Source organism: Megalops cyprinoides, chromosome 8 (genome assembly GCF_013368585.1).
Source record: "Megalops cyprinoides isolate fMegCyp1 chromosome 8, fMegCyp1.pri, whole genome shotgun sequence".
NCBI lineage: Eukaryota > Metazoa > Chordata > Actinopteri > Elopiformes > Megalopidae > Megalops > Megalops cyprinoides.
Window position 1 is genome coordinate 12,797,516 of NC_050590.1, and position 20,817 is coordinate 12,818,332.

Genomic DNA, 20,817 nt, shown 5'->3' on the forward strand with positions numbered 1-20,817 from the left:
CTTCTCTAAGTTTAACCACTGTGTCCAAAGGGCATGCTTTGTCCTTCCAACCTTTAATCTACATGTAAAGATGCACAGTGCTGCTGTAGTTTATGGAAGAATTTTCTGTAATCTCACTGTCACAGGCACTATTTAAAAAAGAGAAACTCAAAACAAAGGCGGGTCTGTTGTAATACTGAGGCAAGCTGCAAGATAGGGAGCAGCTGACTAAACAGCCTGTGAAAGGCATGAAGACTCCAGCTGCAGCTCCTGCAGGAACATTAAAATTTCTCACCAGCAAGCAGAGTGGGAGCTGCTTTAATCTGTGTGTGTTTCCCTTCCCATACTGCAACTATTTAATGCTGTGACGTACACTGTGGCTGTATATTTAACATTTATTAAAACCCATAATATTTAAGATATTTATTAAGCCATACTGTACAATCTACAATGTGGATCTTTCATTTGATAATTAATTGTGTTTACAGCTAATGCAGCATTTGGAACCATGTAATTTTAGAAAGCTAAACCCTCTTAAGAGTAAGTACTCTAGATTTCTTTATCAAATATTAATCAGAAGGTGCTCATTTCCACAAGTACTAAGGGAAAAGAGCATTTCAGTCTTGGAACAATTTCTCATTTCAAGCAGGCATAAAGGAGTACAAATAAATGCATACAACTCCTTTTGACAAACGGCCATATCCTTGACGAGTTTGGCTGATTCACTCTCTAAACTGTTGAGTGAGAATTATTTCTTATTGACATGTCCAGATAATGTCAGAAATAATTTTATATCCATTAAAGTGACTAAGCTCATTTTTTCTTTACTCATCATTTGATTTGGCTTTGATTTAAGTGTTGAGCTAAAGCAAGTGAGTGAACTAAATGAAACATCATCAATGGTTAAATTTTGTGACCACAAAAAGCTTAACTATAGATGTATATTTTGGCTTGACATTTGTGTTCTTGAGTACAGATCAAATGAATGTTTATTTTAGTTTTTAAAATGGGGAACACCATAATTACTCTGATTTGAATTGGGGGTATGGAGGTGGGGGCATAAGAAGTAGTTGTTGAAAGCTGTTGACAACGATAGCTGGTAATTGTGTAATCCAAACAAAACAAACATTCTGCACAATGTTGTTTACACTGAACACTTACTTTTCTCCTGTCTTGATTACAACTTTGTCTACTAGTCACATTTGCATGTACTGCAAGCAGAATAGAGCTGTATTAGTGGGATGACCTGATTCCATTGAAATGAAAACCCTGTGAAAACTCAAAACACCTGGTAAAACTTACTTCTGTCTGTTGGAAGAGGAATACGTTTTCCTCACAAGCAAACTGGAGGGCTGGCCAGTGTTTTTTAATGTACCCTGTACCAGTGGAACTTAGTGGTTAGGAGATGGTGTTGTACCCTTGGGTGTTGTACCCTTGGGCACAGTACTTAAGCAGAGTTGGCCTCAGTATATATCCAACTCCATAAATGGATAAAACATTTTTCAATGAACAGCAGATCTTTACGGATTACATATACTACATGTACGTTTATGTCTAATGTCACTACCAGCCACGTAGGATAGCAAGATAGCACATTTAACAGTAAAAAAACAAACATGCAAACTAAGTCAGATCCATCACTGGATCACCACATCCTTGTAGTAAACCCAGTGGGTCATTCAATAATCAAGTAGCTGCTGATGAGTGTACAAATATCTGTCACTGTGTAGTTATCGGTTTATGCTTTGTTCCTTGTGAGACCATAAGACCATACAGATTTGCTTTCTTGGATATTCATTGTAGCTACATTCAAAATTAGCACTACTAATATATTGATTAAAGCAAGCTCAGACAAAGTCCACAGGAAAATTTCATTAGGAATGGGGCACAGACACTTTGAGTCTCTCAACAGTCACTCAACTGGCTACCGGTTGCAGCAAGGATCAATTTCAAGACCTTGTTACTAACCTTTAAGGCACTCAATGGATCAGCCCCTGTTACATACAGGACATGATAAAGGCCTACGAGCCATGAGAGCGCTGCGCTCTGCTACCTCGGGTCGTCTCTCTGTCCTGAAATATAAGGGCAGCATCTCTCGGACCCGCCTCTTCTCAGTAGGACTTGCTCCACACTGGTGGAATGAGCTTCCTGCTGAGATTCAAAGAACATACTCCCTGGGTGCCATCAAGAGAAAGCTGAAAACTCATCTCTTCAAGATGTATCTCTAGTCTACCTTGCTCTCTATCCTATATACCCCTATTTTCTATTAAAAAAGCACTCTACACTAGTTTAGCACTTAACTCAGTATTATACTGACCTCTTGTAGTACTTTTCGATAACTACTCTTAGCACTGTGGTGCAATTATTTGGAAGTCGCTCTGGATAAGAGCGTCTGCTAAATAATGTTATATATATGCACTTGAGGCAGCCTTCCAAGTAAGCATAACAGGTGAGCCACTGATCAGAAGAGGGAAAAATTGGAACTGGAAAAGTCACATTGGTGTCCATTGCATTGTTGCAATTTGGGTTTAAGAGTATGCAAAGTGCTCTATTGTGGTGAGGCCAGTAAACAGCATTCATTGGTGTGTAAAATGATTCGTTTCCTTCATTTTGAATATCTTTTTTGGAAGGTGGAATTACAGCAGTCTTGGCTCATGGATAATTCTCATACATATATGATAGAAAAATGCAGTTTCTAACATTGAAGTCTTGGTATTGAAGTCTTGAAATTCCCAAGTAGAAATATTTTGCCATTTTATTCTTGTGTACACTTGTGATTGGATTTTGTTACAAATTTATACAATTTTCTATATTGTATTCTCATATAGTGTTATAGAAACACTTGGATATACAAATTGTGTGTGCTGTTAGAACTGCTTGGGATAAAACTGTTCGTGATCTCCTCATTAAGCAATATTGCTTTCTTGCTTTTCTTCGCAAGGAGGGACAATGAAAACGGCTTTTTTTAAAGATGGTCAATGGTGCCTTGGTTACAGTACATTTGTGAATCACATAAGAGAATAGGCCCAGGCATTATCCCCATGCTGAGTCAGTATGAAAGGATAAAATACAGCAGCTGCTGGTTTCATGGATAACCTCCAGCTGCAATGCCAGCCAAAAGCAGTTAACAAGCTGTACAAAATCTCACAGCTATATCATTTTACCCTGAGCAACCTTACTGGAGGAGTAGAAAAAACTGAAGAGGAAGGATTGGTTCAAATGTTTTTAAAAGGGAGAGCCAGCAACTTATTCCTCCACTGATTAGGACTTTCAGTTTGCTATACCTCACTGAGAATGACTAAGAAGTTGTTCTAGAAAAAGAGCTTATCTGATGTTACAAAGATAAACATCCTGTGAAATTGTTGTATACTGTACATTAAAACAACTAAAACAAAGGGTCTCTTACCAGAATTTGGCTTTAGAGCCTCATAAAGAATAGACTTGAATACCTGTTTCATGGAAAACACAGCTGAAAACATGTCAAAAGTACATTTCTTTTCTCAGAATAGAAACAGTATGTGTATAGCCCAGTTGTGCTGAAACCTCTCGCACGCTAATGGTAAACTGTTAAAGATTTACAGTTTAGATTGAAGAGAGACCTCATTCTCTGTTCAAAATAGGGGAATTAATTTTATTGTGGTGAACATATTTTTACAGATAAATTAGATGAGAGGTAAAAAAGCTTTTCAAATTCCTTCAGGCCATATTCAAACTCATTTGATGTCTCTCAAAGCTTATGCCTGTTACAAACAACAAGAGTGTTTCACTTTTTCTCTGAGAGTCAATGCAGCTGGGGCCTCAATTCCTAAATTATGACCTGGTAGTGTCAGTGTGCAGGTTGAGACACAAGGGGGTCTGAAAGAGTTAGGGGTTATAATATGGGATTGTGGTGACCTGAGAGGTGCCACCACCAGTGTGTCTGTTCCCTGTTGTCATAATTAGTCCTGAAGGCCACCTGATTCCCTTAGGTCAGACAGTCCTGCATGTTATCTGTCCTCCAGGAGGAATATTAAAACAACACATTGTTTTGGTTTAAATTTTGAATGCCAAAATCACGGTTTAAAATGCCAAAAGTGATTTGATTGGTTGACTGGAAGGGCATCTGGGCCTTGGCAGACTATAACTCCTGATATTTAATGTGTTATTGGTACTTTTTGTTTTCATCATGTGGGCACACTATGCTTCTTTGTGATTGCACTGTGAAGAGATACACTCTGGGTTCTGTGACTGTCTTTTATTTCACCACGGAGTGATATTGCCTTATTTCGTTTATACCCTGTTAATTTTTCATCTTTTCTCCTCAGCTTTATGCTGCATCTGTGTGTTTTATGTCACTATTTGAAGCCCCTGCATTCCACGCGCATTCCAGATTCTCTGAATAAAATTTGAGCAAGATCACATTGCTGACCAAATTACCATTTACCACTTGAAACAATCTTGAAAACTGGATATTGTGGCTATGAAATCAGAAATAAAGACATTGCTAAATAATGCAGTATTGATCAGTTAAGGTAGGTGTCAGGATATTTTCTGGACATTGATGAGATTAATTATTTCCTATCTAGTATTTTAGTCTAGTTTTTCATTTTTGTGTAAGGAACCCATGAGGAGAAATCAATGGTTTGCAGACCATACTAGCTGTAAATTTGGTTTCTGATTTGATTGCTTCTGGGCCACCAGAGGGGTGCCATGTGACATCTGCTTATTTTAATCATTTTCTCATATTTACTTATTTGTATACAACTTAAATAGGGGCTAAGCTTTCACCTTAAGGAATAGTCTTTTCTCACCTTGAGAAGAAAATCAATGCCCCACCATTTTTTGAAATCAGGTTCCTAGGAAATCATGTTGTGGCTGTACTTTAAAATACTATGTTACTTTTATGCGTTTAATGCTATTTTGTACATTTTTCCAAAATAATGAAATCTCAAGCTTGGGGGTATATTTACCTGAGTATATCCAAGCTCCCAAATCACCCTTCAGATGAAAATGTACAGCTTGCACTGGAGTCTACCTTGCAATGGACATAACTGTACCAAAATTGTGCAAGAATGTACACAAAGCAACTGATTATATCTGGTACTAATACCAAGTTTGTATCGTACAGTGGCACTGGAAATATGTGAAGATACTGCAAGATCTGAGTATAAATTTGATACAAAAAGTGACAAATTTAACATATAATAGCAATTCTACATTTAAATCGTACTATGAATTTGATCCTGAAAATAAGCCTTCTTTTTGTTACAAAGCTTACATTTTTAATATCACACTTCATCTATTTAGTGAAGCAAGGGCAGTTAGACTGCTTAGAGTCTGCTTCTGTTTGTGAAGAGAAGCACACTTTCCTGTGTTATAATTACATGGTATCATTTGCATTCTTTGTATAACATCCTATAAAGTTATTTTAATGTTTGAATAATTAAAGACTAAAGCCAGACAAAATGAAACCAAATGAATGGCAGAATGCACTCTTGACAGTACTCTGTACTAGTATACATTTAAATTGCTTATAATGCAAAATAAATTCCCTGCTAGGAACTTATATTCTTATCATTTCATTACTAAAATCATTAAGGAATTTGGAGGACTGATTGGCATGTGGTACAGTATAAGTGTTATACAATTCAGTCAAGAGTGATACCTGAACAGTGCACACCGAAGTGTTATTTGAAATATAAGTGTAATTGGAATATAAACACCCTTGTTTATTCTCAGAGCTCAGATGAACACATTTCCTTGTGTTGTATGTTAAGACCATGAGAAGAAAGAATGATTAAGTCTTTATTATCTCTCATAAGTACCATTATGTGACTAGCTATTCCCATCTCAATTCTCTCTTTGTTCAAAGACAGCTTTTATCAAAGGCCGAATGGGAAGGGTGTTGGGGCATTTGAAAAGGCAAGGCTGTATCCATCCAATTCTGGTTTAGCATTTTGATAACATGTATAGCATATATTTAATATATATTTTGAGCGCTATATCCTTTTCACCACTAAACTAAAACAAGCACAGAGCACTATTCTCTGTGTTTCCTTTGATGTGGTATCCCTGAATAAGAAAAATAATTTGTCTAAAAATGCATATTATTCCAATTTAAAATGTTCTTAAAGATTGCTTATTTTGAATGCCATAAAATCTTTAACTATGTACAGTACAGAACGTGAAAATATTTCCTTTGCCACTAACGCTTTGTTATGAGTCTCGGTTTCTCAGGTGTGTTAAAGTTTTTTATTACGCGATTCCCTAAACACTTTTTAGATTGTATATTTCTGTAGGCGATTATGTATATGGTGCCGTCCATATGGACTCATAACTAAATGTGATCTAACAGATGAATGTATATTTTGATTCACTTTACAAAAATTGTATACTTGCACAGTGCTACTAAGATTAAAGTCACATTGCGCATAAATATTTCATTCCAGAAAAGACAAGGGTCATATTTACTCACATTATGATTCGTATTGTGTAAAGCCTCATCTAGCATGGATGATACTGACATTTCAGTAACTTTTTAATTTAACTGTAAAAAAGGCACCAGCATTCTGTTTTTTGAAGTTCAGTGGAAACTTCTGGAACTAGAAGCCTCTACAGGCTTGCTGTTTCCCTGGGGAATAACATTCTTTTTGTTACCTGAAATAAAATTCAATATTTGTGAATGACATGACAATTCGCTCTCTGTAATGCCTTTAAGATTAAAGTGGCATTGCACAGAGTAAGTACAGTATCTAAAAAATCTTGTAAGATGTTTTTGTTCCTATTTGATGAGGGCGCAAACAAATATAAAGGATACTACACTTTAAAGGGATGGGTAAGCTGTCTTTTCTAGCATTAGCATGCCTCACTTTTTATACTCTTGTCTCTCACAATCAGCTCAGAGTGGCCTTGAACAATGGAATAAAGCCAATGAAAACAACCGCTTAAAAACATTTACATCTTAAATAGAATAATGGAATGGTAAACTAATATTAGCAATTGATAATGCTAAAACTAAATCATTTTAAAGCCTAAAATGGATGAATTACTGAGATTCATCATAGCTAGATAGATAGATAGATAGATAGATAGATAGAGATAGTACTTTATTGATCCAAAAAGGAAACTGTGTTGCCAACAGAGAAGCATGTTGGGAACATGCATACATTGCATAAAATAAACATAAAACAATAGGACAATAAATACTGCAACTATAACTGCACCATTAAAGTAACAAGTTGCATAATTGACACTGTAATGACAACAGAGTGCAAACCTATGCAGGTCTTTGTGTTAAGGCTCCTTCCTGTGTACATATACTTAGGGGCAGGTTGTGTGTGTGCTGCTAATGAAACAAATCAGAGTTAACCACAGCTGTGAAGAGTCTTCCCTTGTGAAACCAGTTGTCCACCAGTGTCAGTGGATTTGCTATTCAGACGTGTCTGGCCTTATCTGAGTAATTGAGCAGGTGAAACCTCAGGAGATTTCAGCAGGCTTATCAGGAAAATAAGCACACTAATAAAGCAACCACCCAGACTGTTAAAACCACTCATTCACAGATGGCCTGAACTCTTCAGACACAGCTCATCATTTTTATTCTTTTTTCCACAATTTACATCCCAAGGCAATGAGATTCCATCAACTATAAATTTCAGACAAACTCTTTGTTATTCGATGATGTCTGATAAGCCTTAGCAGTGTGCATTGTCAGAACCTTAGCCAAGCCCCACAGCACATTTTTATAGTTTGTGAAGCAAAGGCGAAAGCTGGTTCCTTGAGGGAAGTGCATAGTGTGAAATGAATCCAATGAAAGGAAGTATTATGTATGAGGTATCCAGAATTATAAATGTGGAGCATTTAATTTGTCTAAGGTAAAATGAATTGGGATGGTTCATGAATCAGGTCACCAGATCAGATGCAAATAAACTGACATAATTTACGATAAATATACCACCATATTAGTTTATAATAAATTAATCAAGTGAATCTATTTATAAATGGGTTTGTGTAATATTACTCTAGTCTGGCAACATAAAAAACAATATTCATTTATTTATGCTGTGAACATCTGTTTTATGTATGGTAATATATTGGAAAAACAGATATAAATCATGTTGAAACGCAACTGAAATGCAACTGACAATGGCATTTTTACATATTACTAATGATGCATCTTTTACTTAAAGATATGAGTGTGATTTGCAGATGCCTTTTTGTTTAAAACGTAATTTCACTCCAGTTGCATTTCTTTCTGTTTAAACCAGTGAAAAAAAGCAAAGATTAAGGCTGTATGAGGTTGGTTGAGGATTTGTTTTGCACTGTTCTATGACAGAGATGCAACACTGTCACCTTTTGGAAAGATGTAAGACTGTCTTGTTTTCAGTGGAATGTTCAGAGTTTTGGAAGTATTATGCAGGCCTCAGACCAGGACAATTTGATTAATAGTACACAATGTGATTAATGCACATTTTGTGCACAACTCTTTAAATGGGGTAATAATAACAAATTGTCATACTTCATGCTCATTTAGAGTCACCTTCAGTAAGATAGAAGAGCACACATATGTCTTGAAACCACATAAATAACATAAATACAGCTAGGTAAATTGTATATCAGTATGCCATAAATTGGAATAAAAAAAACATATTAAGATGGCTTTTCAAGGTCTTGCTGAAATGGCTAAGGCAGGGTCTTATGCATGGCATAAACAATTTGCCCAAAGGTTCACGAAAGGTTGCCCAAATGGAATATTGAATCCAACAGTAAGAACATTTTTTCATTTTGTGCATTGGACATACCTCATGGCTTGGTCCAAGATTGCCACAGAAGGAGGTCTTCTCTTTCAACAACAATTCTGGAGGATAGGGAGCTCAAGGTCACAAAATGACCTCCTAAACAGATAGGCAGCCAACTGCTGCTAAAGACTAGTGCTAAATCACTTCAGAAACCAAGCTGTCGTAGGATTTAGGGAATTCTGTACAGTGTGTAGTCTCGTGTAGTCTCTAGCATGCACTAGTATTCATCTGAATGGCGATGATGTCACATTTACATGTCCTTCATAGGTACAACTCCATCTACTATGCTGTCTTTTTTGAATGAGCCACTACTTGGTAGAAAAAGGGGGAGGTCAAGGTAAAATTTAGATACTCTCAAAGAAAGCACATGTAATTTATTTGTCTCTGTAGTTAGTAATGATTTGGACAAGTCAAGGAAGATGTCAAAGAAATGCAAAGCAAAGTCTTTTTTTTGTCATTGTGTCCATTCTGCTGGTTAGCCTTTAACACCACCAACAACATTCAGGTTCGTGCCATGCTGTTGATACACAAAGTATAGTATACTTTAGAAGAAATATGTTTGAATTAGCTAGGGAACCCGTGTTTTGTTTTTAGTTAGACAGAATATTTGTTGAAATTTGCTTAACCAGCCATTATTCACAAATATTATATGTATTAGCTGTGGAAGATGAAGTTCAAAGAAGTAAAACAAATGTATAAGATAAAAGTACATTCATCCAAACCATTTTTAAGGAATCCTTTAAAAATATTGATAGCTACAATTATGGTTTTATTCATATAGTGAAACATGTTTACAACTGAAAGCAAAGTTCATAAACCATTGTGAATCATACTTCTTTCCTCATATCACAGTGATATGGACTCCAGGGAATCACTTTCAAGAATTCTGTGAATGGAGTTTACTTAATGATATATTAAATCTAGAACTAAGGACTGTCCGTGAAGTGAAAAGATTGGATTCTTTTTGTATGCAGCACAGTTGCTTGTGTTTCTTTTCAAATAACCAGTTAGTACACCTGCCTCATGTTTATTTATTTTATTTTATTTTATTTTTTTATCACCATCCACTCTCCACAACTGAGATTTCCATTTTTAGCCCTTTTGTCACAGTAGAGCACTGCTCAGTCTATCAATATTCTATGGAAAATATTGACCTTGATAAAAGATGTGGTTTGTATATCATCTATAGATTGTTGACACTGATTCCTCCAAACACTTGTGTCTGTCACAACTCTATGATCTGACAACCTTTCCAGAGTTTTGATGAACTGATCTCTCTTGATTTCTGATCACTTCACATAGTAGATGCACTGAGTGTAGACAAGGGTACTGAACTGTGTAGGACTCACAGTGTCAGGTGGTGTGGGAGTGCAGATCACTATTATTGGAAGGGAATGAACTGCTGGGTTCAGCTCAGCCAGTCTGACTGTGTTCCTTCTGATGTGAAATGTTCCCTTGGCTGACATTATCCAAGTTCCAACTGAAAAATAATATGGGCAATGGAGCTCAGCTGTCAAGATGAGTGAATATGCAGACATTGGCTGCATATGAGCTATATTTCTTAAAAGATTTGCCTAAAAATCAGCAATTTTAGTAAAAACCTTCATCTACAATTAACTAGACAAAATGTGATGCATTGTGTTTTGCACAATCATTTAGTCTCATATTTAAAAAAACAGTACTTCATTCATCTGACTATGTAGAGGTCATACAGATACATGTACTGTATGTTGGTACTATTTTGTCTTATCAAACCACACACACACACTGCTACTCTACCTCACAGAAGGCATTCTTTGCTGATTAATTGCCTCCATAAAAGCTGTACCCACTCACCTTACACATGGCATGGTACATGTACGGAGCGTGCGTGTGAGCTCACTGACATTTTAAACCTGGAATCTGCTCATTCGTCTGGCTGTCTTGAAGCATATTCACCATTGTTAGTAAATGCAATTGTCTTAATTAAATGTCTCTGCGTACCAGCATGGACAGAGATAGTTTTTATTAAACAAATGTTATCACAGCGGGTTGTCCTTAGAGGAACAAAAGAGAAAAGGCGTGAAAAGAACAGTAATAAACAAGTTTTCCATCCTTTGTACTGCCTAATGACAAATTAGATCCAAAATGGAAATGTGGGAGGCATGCAACAGATTTCAGTGCTTTTGTATCCCCATTTATCCAATGAAGATCAGCACTTTGGACACTGCAAACACTGTAAGAGCAATATCTGTCAGCAACTGTCAAAAACACAGAATAAGGAATGGCCAGCCTGACATTTTTCCACACAGACTAAATTGCTAAATGACTTAACACATAGCCTGTGTGCTTGAGGAAATAAACATGAAGGGTGTGGCTATACTTGTAGGCAATACCCAGGCAAGTGGCAAATGAGTACATTAAAAAGAGAAAAGCTGGCAGAATACACTGTCCAGCAAAACCAAATCTAATCCCTTTAAGAATCAATAAGACTCCGATCAATACCCAGAGATGCAATTAACAGTACAGTCCTTCACGGCCTCAGAGTCAACATCACACAGTTAGGCCAGTTATACCTCCCAATTCAAGTCTGCAGCAGGACTCTAGCCAGCCTCTGTTTTAATTGTGCTTCCAATTAAGCCCCAGGTTTTGTTTTCACCTACAGAACATACTAAGACGCCAGATATGAATATGTCATCACATTTACAAGGTCTTTAAAGGCACTGAGATCATGATTCCGGGCTCCTGTGGAACATTCTGACTGTGGCTACTTAAACTGACAACCACTTCCATTCAATTATTCATTTCAAATGAAATCACCCAAGCTCATGGAAGGTCAGGTTAAGTGTAACTAAAATTAATTGCATGTCAGAGTAGTTAATTGGGTCACAGCCCTGCATTGGACTGTACTGTACATTAATTATGGAAAATGGAAAACTTACAAGAGCTTTGCTCTGACATATAAGACCTGTTCAAATTTTTACTCATAATGGTTGAAAAGTCACACCCACCACCCACACTTGCACAGACATCAGATAAATACTTGTTATACATACAATGTTTCTGATCAGCCAACTGAAAAACTAATTTCATTTTCTCATTAGATGTCTCTGCCTGAGGCATATTCTCATGTCAATTTTTATTACACTGAAAAAAGAAAATTAAAATCACAAAAATAAAATCTGTTTCTGAATCACTGCAGTGAATCACCATTGCTAAAACAAGAGGAAAGAAAGACTGAAAATAAAAATTAACTGATGTCTTATTGTTGTTATTGTGCAATGAATTTCAAGTATTTGCGACCTTTTGTTTTAAAGCAACTGCTGTCATGCAGTCTTAGACCACATTTGAAATGCAGCATCATGTATTGATTTTACATTTGGGAAACGAAATATATTATTTGGAGAACAATAGGCTCTAAGTCTGATTTGTCATTGGCAATAGACCCCCTTCTCTTGATTTGCTGAAAATCTTGCCACTAACATCTTAAATAGGATTTTCTCCAAAAATTCATTAAGTTGATATTTACTGCTTGCTTCTACAAGGGGTTCTGAAGTCCATGGCCACATATATTATTTATTACCCTGAAAAAATTTACAAAGGATTTTGAACAGCTACACTACTTTTATATGACAGCAACAGAAATGTTTCTGCATTAGAGATGTCAAGGCTCAGGCAAGGACTCAGGAGCGGACCACAGAAGTTACAGGTTCTGTGCGACTTTATAAGGAAGATGACAGCGTAGCAAAAACGAAAACAGGCAGGGCCAAAAACCAGGCAGACAGTCCGTGGGCAATTCCGGGGAAGGCGATCGTGGAGTCAGGCAGAGTCAGGAACCAGGCAAGCAGGCAATCAGACAAACAGGGCAAAAACGGCAGGCAGAAAACCAAGGTCGGGTGCAGACAGAATCGGGAACCAGAAAAACGAACAGGCAGGAAAAAACGGCGGGGACGAAACAGGAAAGATACGCTGTAACGAACTAGCAACGAGACATGAAACAAACGGGGGAATATATAGGGCTGGGGTGACGAGGAGATGGGAAGCAGGTGTGCAGGCAATCAGGCAGGCGGAGACCGGGCGGGGAGCGGGGCAGGACTAAAACACAAGGAAAACAAAAACACAACAGCTAAGGAGGCGGAGCACTGACAGTACCCCCCCCCCTCTACGGACGCCCCCAGGCGTCCTAGCGGGTGCGCCAGGATGCCGGCGGTGGAAGTCCCTGATGAGGGCAGGATCCAGGATGTCCCTGGCAGGGACCCAACACCTCTCCTCGGGGCCGTAGCCCTCCCAGTCCACCAGGTACTGGAAACCCCGCCCCTGGCGCCGAACTCCCAGCAGACGACGGACAGTGTATGCCTTGGTCCCGTCGATCAGGCGAGGAGGCGGAGGAGCCCGCGGAGCCGGACAGAGGGGGCTATGGACGACAGGCTTGACCCTGGAGACGTGGAAGGTGGGGTGGATACGGCGGAGCGAGAGCGGTAGCTTAAGGCGGACCGCCGCGGGACCGATCACTTTGGCAATAGGGAACGGCCCGATGAAGCGAGGAGTGAGCTTGCGGGAGTCCGCCTGAGGGGAAGATCCCTAGTGGAGAGCCACACCCGCTGACCCAGGCGATAGCGGGGGGCTTTGGAATGGCGGCGATCGGCGAGCCGCTTTACCTGAGCTGCGGAGCGAAGCAGGGTGAGCCGTGCACGTCTCCAGGTGCGGTGACATCGCTGGATGAAAGCAGCTGCCGAGGGGACGCCGACCTCCTCCTCCTGGGCTGGGAACAGGGGGGGCTGGTAACCTAGACAGCACTGAAAGGGGGACAGTCCCGACGACAATGAGGGCAGGGAGTTGATGGCATATTCAACCCATGGCAGTTGCTGGCTCCATGTCGACGGCTCTTGGGAGGTGAGACACCGCAGCACAGTCTCCAGTTGCTGGTTCGCCCGCTCGGCCTGGCCGTTGGACTGGGGGTGGAACCCAGACGACAAACTGACCGTGGCACCCAGCAGCCTGCAAAAAGCCCTCCAGAAGTGAGAGGTGAACTGGGGACCCCGATCAGACACCACGTCTGTGGGCAGCCCGTGCAGCCTGAACACGTGGTGTAAAAGCAGTTGGGCGGTTTCTCTGGCAGAGGGGAGTTTGGGGAGTGGGACGAAGTGGACGGACTTGGAAAACCGATCAACGATGGTGAGGATGGTGGTGTTACCATCAGATGGGGGCAGACCGGTGACGAAATCCAGCGCGATGTGGGACCAGGGTCATCGGGGAACCGGCAGGGGTTGCAGCAGGCCAGCAGGCGGCTGGTTAGATGTCTTGTTCCGGGCGCAGACCGAGCAGGCAGAAACAAAGCTGCGGACGTCCTCTTTAATGGTGGGCCACCAGAACCGCCGACTGATGAACACCGCCGTACGTCGGGCGCCGGGATGGCAGGCGAGTCTGGACGAGTGTCCCCATTGCAGGACCTGGGATCGGACAGAACGAGGAACAAAGAGGCGATTAGGGGGACAGGAGCTAGGGCCCGGTTCGGTCCGGAGAGCGGTGTGGACGATGGTTTCGATGTCCCATTGCGCTGCTGCGACCACACATCGGGCAGGCAAAATGGTGCTGGGTTCCTGGATCTCGTCTGCTGGCGCGAACTGGCGAGACAGAGCATCGGGTTTCCCATTCTTGGTTCCTGGTCGGTAGGACAGAGTGAAGTCGAACCGAGAAAACAGCAGGGACCAGCGGGCCTGTCGGGGGTTCAGACGCTTAGCCGACCTGATGTATTCCAGGTTCTTATGATCGGTCCACACCAGGAACGGCGTCTTCGCCCCCTCCAGCCAATGCCTCCACTCCTCCAGCGCCAGTTTAACAGCGAGTAGCTCCCGGTCACCGATGTCATAATTACGCTCAGTGGGTGAGAGACGGTGGGAGAAGTAAGCACATGGGCGGAGCTTGTTGTCAGAAGCAGAGCGTTGTGAAAGGACGGCCCCCACTCCCACGTCCGAGGCGTCCACCTCCACGACGAACTGTCGGGCAGGATCGGGCTGGGTCAGAATGGGCGCTGAGGTGAAGCGGCCCTTCAGGTTGCGGAACGCCTCCTTGGCTGCCGGGGACCAGGTAAATGCCCTATTGACAGATGTCAAAGCAGTGAGGGGAGCCGCTACCGTGCTGTAATTCCGAATGAAGCGGCGGTAGAAATTTGCAAAGCCGAGGAAGCGCTGCAGCTCTCGACGGGAAGTGGGGCGAGGCCACTCCTCTACTGCTCGCACTTTCTGCCGGTCCATTTGGATCTCTCCCGCTGTGATCATGAAACCCAGGAAAGAGACGGTCTTCTGATGGAATTCGCATTTCTCCGCTTTCACATACAGGTGATTCTCCAGCAGGTGCTGGAGAACCCGACGGACATGCTGAACGTGTTCGGACAGGAAGCGGGAGAAGACGAGTATGTCGTCCAGGTAAACGAACACAAACCGGTTCAGCATGTCCCGGAGGACATCATTTACCAGAGACTGAAACACAGTTGGGGCATTCGTTAACCCGAGTGGCATGACCAAATATTCATAGTGCCCGGATGGAGTGTTGAAGGCCGTCTTCCACTCGTCTCCCTCACGGATACGGACCAGGTGGTAGGCGTTGCGGAGGTCGAGTTTGGTGAAGACGGTGGCCCCTTGCAACGACTCGAAAGCAGTGGACAGGAGCGGTAGGGGGTAGCAATTCGGGGCAGCTGCAATCGGGCTGCCAAGCCGGCATCAATGAAACTCCCGTCGGCCCCCGAATCGATTAAAACAGAGACAGCATGGGGATGACCCCTGATGAGCAGAGTGGCCGAAAAAAGAGGACGGATCTCAGGGGACTGGTTTAAAGGGGTCACGCTCACCTGTACTCCCCTTGCTATGGGTGAGCACTGGCTTTTAACGGGGCAGGTTGCCACAAAATGCCCTGGCTGACCACAGTACAGGCTGGCTCCGGCGCTGATCCTCTTCTGTCGCTCGGCAGGGGATAGGCGAGTCATGCGAGTGTGGTCTACTTGCATTGGCTCCGGGGAAGCAGGCGGCAGAATGGCGGGGCTACGCGCAACCGGTGCGGGCAGTTCTTGGAAGGGGCTCAGCAGTTCACTGGCTCCTCTCTCCCGGCACCGCTGCGACAGGCGCTGGTCGACACGGATGGCCAGATCCACCAGGGCGTCAAAGCTGGCCGGCAGTTCCCCTGGCGAATCCTGAGCATCTCCCTTGCAGCCTCGCGACCGTGTCTGGATCGGTCGAAGACCTTCTTCATCTCCTCTGCAAAGGCCGTGAAGGAATGGCAGAAAGAAACGCCGGCGTCCCAGACCGCAGTGCCCCACTCCCTGGCACGTCCCGTCAGCAGGGTAATCAGCAATCTTCGCCCGGTCCGTGGGAAACGTGGAGGGCTGCAGTTCGAAAACCAGGGAGCACTGGGAGAGGAACGACCGACAGGTTCCTGGATCCCCCACGTATGACTCGGGAGGGACTCGGGAGACTGGGAAGTGACGCTGGTGAGGCTGGCAGCGAAGCCCTCCAGGGACCGGCTGATGGTTCCCAGCTGGCTTTGGTGGCCACCCAACAACGCGCCCTGCAGCTCCAGCGCAGCCCTCAGCTGGGGTAGGTCCGCTGAGTCCATGATGGTTAGTTCGTCCTGTCAAGGCTCAGGCGAGGACTCAGGAGCGGACCACGTAAGTTACAGGTTCCGTGCGACTTTATAAGGAAGATGACAGCGTAGCAAAAACGATAACAGGCAGGGTCTAAACCAGGCAGGCAGTCCGAGGGCAATTCCGGGGAAGGCGATCGTGGAGTCAGGCAGAGTCAGGAACCAGGCAAGCAGGCAATCAGGCAAACAGGGCAAAAACGGCAGGCAGAAAACCAAGGTCGGGTGCAGACAGAATCGGGAACCAGAAAAATGAACAGGCAGGAAAAAACGGCGGGGACGAAACAGGAAAGATACGCTGTAACGAACTAGCAACGAGACATGAAACAAACAGGGAATATATAGGGCTGGGGTGACAAGGAGATGGGAAGCAGGTGTGCAGGCAATCAGGCGGGCGGAGACCGGGCGGGGAGCGGGGCAGGACTAAAACACAAGGAAAACAAAAGCACATGGGCAAGGAAAAACAAAAACACAACAGCTAAGGAGGCGGAGCACTGACAAGAGATTTATACCACCAAAGTAACATTATCATTATATACTTAATGTTGTTATATATTTAACATACCACATGTGCTTTTTTCCTTATTCTAAAAATGATTGATTTATGGATATTTCTCACAGACTACATACAGATAAAAGGAGTCCCTTCAGAGAACACTTCATCATGAATATGTGAAATCCTTTTAAATATTTGCACAGTTCCAATTTTCAGCCAAAGATCTTGAAATGGAAGACCAGACTGGTTCTGTATGTAGCTAACCAATAGAAGGTAATACATATTCACCACAGCACAACTGATGAGACAGCTTTTTTCAACCACAGAGAAAAATGAAAGACCCAGAACATCAGCTTTGACAAGAAGAAATGTAACATGACTTTATGACTGTTCACTGGTGTACACTTGACAAACAGTGTTCTGAACCATTATGAAAGTGCAGACAATTCATCCTGAGTCCAATCATCTTATTCTGATGGCCCTGTCTCTCAGGAGCATCTGTATAATTGAGCCACAGAAAATCAAAACAGATAGTAAGCCTCATCTCAGACAGCACAATGTACACACAGAACATGAAGGCTGTGTTCTCAAGTGTTCACCAGATGTGAAGTGGACTGATCATTGGAAGGGGGTCTAAACTGAAGTTGTGAGACCAATGCATCATCATCAACATCAGCACATAACTTATATGTCCAGTGACCAAAATGTTATAAAAAATCTCACAACTGAACAGGATAAAGGATCACAAAATATCTTTCTCTCTAAGGCTGGGTAAAACAATTAAAATGGTCAACTTTCTGTTATCTGTTGAAAATCCTTATCTTAGAACAGTCACTCATGTTCCCTTTTAAGTCATCAGAGTGTGGGTAATTGATTTGGAGCTTTCACTGATCTACAGTGCCACAAACTTGACTCTCTCTCAGACCAGGCCAGAGTAAGAGTAACTTTAGAACATAAGAGGTTTAATGAAAAGAACAAGCCATTCAGCCCTGCTCAGCTCATTTTGATATTAGTCTATACAGTATCTATTTAACACTGTGTCGAGCCTAGTGTCTAACACTTTGTCTCTGCTTCCCCTGTGAGCTAAATAAAAAACACTTCCTGGTGTTTGCATGAAAACATGTGAGTAGAAACGGGCTGTGGAGAAACACGCAAAAAACAGGAGGGTTTTGGAATGATTGTGTTGTTGGGACCCCCTGCACTGAGTAAACCTGTCACTTCTCAGCCTGTTGACATTAGATGAGAATTGGCTGCACATTCCTCAGAGGGACCTGTTGGCATGCATGAGGATATGATCACAGGATGGAAAGGCAGTGCAGAGCATTTTTTGCAGCTCACTCATTTTCTAAAAATGTTTGAAGCTTTCCGTCTGTTCCCCTCAATAAGATTTTGAGTCAGGCAGTGCATTTTGATTTTTGATCAACTTAAGACCTAAGTTGCCTTAGGTTGTTGACAAAATATGGATGTACTTCTTCAACAAATATAGCAATTTAAAGCATGCCTTTGAATTTAACATTAATTTGGCTGGTGTCTTAATGACTTGATATCAACATTGGCCATTGAGACCATAGGGAGTATTGTGTTCAGCCTTGTGAAGCTCTATTTATATGTGAAAATAATCATAATGTTTTAAAAAAGGAACTCATAACTTGTAACATTAAAATCTGTCTGTTACTGGTGACAATTAAAATAATTTGTGTCTTCTTTAATCAAAATACATAAACAAATGGATGAGTTAGAGCCTGGATACTGAAAAACCTACCTGTGTGACACACTGCCATTTAAGATCTGATCTGTATTTCAATAGCATTCTGGGGACATGAAGACAACATTTGTGTAACATTTCATCACAATTTGTGCATGGATTGGCCATGTTAGATACAAACAAACAAACAAATTGATTGAGCTAGTCACGCAAGCATAGAGACAACTGAAAGCAGCCATTTCTGTGGGGCATAATAACAAAAGACACTAGACTAAAAATGATTGTTTACTAGTGAGAATATTAAGGAATGAAGAGTGATCAGAACTATTACAATCTGTGTATAACAGGCTTATATCTATCAAATCAATCTGCAGTGTGTATATTTTCCATTTTAAGAACACCACAGCTGTTACAATGCTTGAATTACAGTGAATTACAAACTGTTAGACTCCCAACCACAATCCAGTGACCCCAAAACACATTCACTGATCCTCAGAGGAAATAAATATGATTTATGTAGCTTTCATGAAGCCAGAAAACAGGACGTGAACTTACAGGGCACTACCACACCAAACCTTGACCGCATGTATAATTCCTGTTATTTCCCTCTGTGGCTCCAAAGAATTCAGTTGCTACTGAAACCACTGACATAAAAGGAGGAATTCATTTCTGTCCTGAGACAACAATGTTAACATTACATATGCCACAAAACTCTATATTTAAACTCTTGTATGGAAAAAGAATGACTGATATTCCAACCTGATGCTGCATAATAAGCACATCGGCATAATCAGTACGTCGGCATAATCCTGTATTAACTGCACCTTTGCTCAACAGCTACACTATGAGCTACCATATTTCATGACACTAAATTATATTGTGCAGTCAATTTATGATATAGTTTTATTTCTGTTTACCTTTGACCTTAGCATGGCAAATACCACTTTTGCCCAAAACCCATACCTGATTTATAAGAAATATGTATCTTGACCTTTTCATAAAGAAGCTCTATTTACTGGTTAATGTGGCTCATTCTGCGAGGTACCCTGCTCTCATCTACAGTAAAGGTCAAAGAAAATGCTCATATTTGGCTTGCTTCAGTTGAATTTGCTTAGTCATCTTTCATAATTTGAAATTGCAGAATATGGTTTGAAAGGTTTGCTCGTAGAGTTGCACAAATCTGTCAGTATTAAAAAGACACCTCTTCACTTTTCTGTTCAATACATTTTGCAGAAAAATACAGTATTGTTAAATGATTGAGGGTTTATACATTATTAAAGCTTGCCATCTCAAAACATACCTTTTGTATGATACTTAAAAACTGAAACATTCAAAATGAGAGAAACATGCCAATTTTAAGCAAATGCTAGGTCATCAATGCATGCTCATTAATGTTGATTATGCACATTAGCATCATGCAGCACGCATTGTGAATACTATAACCAATATCAGTATCTAGTCCACAAGGAATGAAAAAGAGCCTCAATGAAACTGGAGGGAATCACTTAGTCATTCTACAATTGTTCTAAATGAAGTGTGTTTTAAAACTAATGGAAACACTAAAGATCTAACTCATCATTAATGATGATGTCCAGTTCTAGAGGAAGGGAGCTAAACAATTCTAAATAATTGAAAAGTGTGAAAAGATGTCTCCTGTATGCAGAGTTCTTCAGGGATGGAGGGGGAAAGGGGATGGGAGAGGGGGGACTGTCAATGTGACACTGATTTATGATGCTGCAATAGATTATGAACACAGAAATAGCACATTAAGGACAATATGATAAATAGACTGGCCTCTTCTCTTGAATCACATGGAAACAAAAGAGAGATTACCAGCACATACTGAATAATCCATTTCATATTGTTTTTAAATGTCACTTTGCAACACCCAAAAACATTACTACCAACTCCCCAACATACTTCACACGGGCAATCCATACTTTCCATACCATTACTTACTGTCAATACTTACTTACCATAAATAAGCAATGAATAGGAATACATGCAGGAGGGTAGGGATTACATGTTACTTCATTGAGAGGGTCTAATTAAACATGGTCATCATTGACCTCTGCAGAAGCCAGGGCTTTTACAAATGGAGTAAAGTACTGATAGTCTCAACTCTAGGAGTAATGGTAATATTATCTATATGTGGTACATGGATTTTCAGTGATCCCAGCTGACTGTGAGACAGTGGCTCTTTATACTGTACCTTGTGCTGACAAAATCAATATGATTGAAGCAAAGCACTG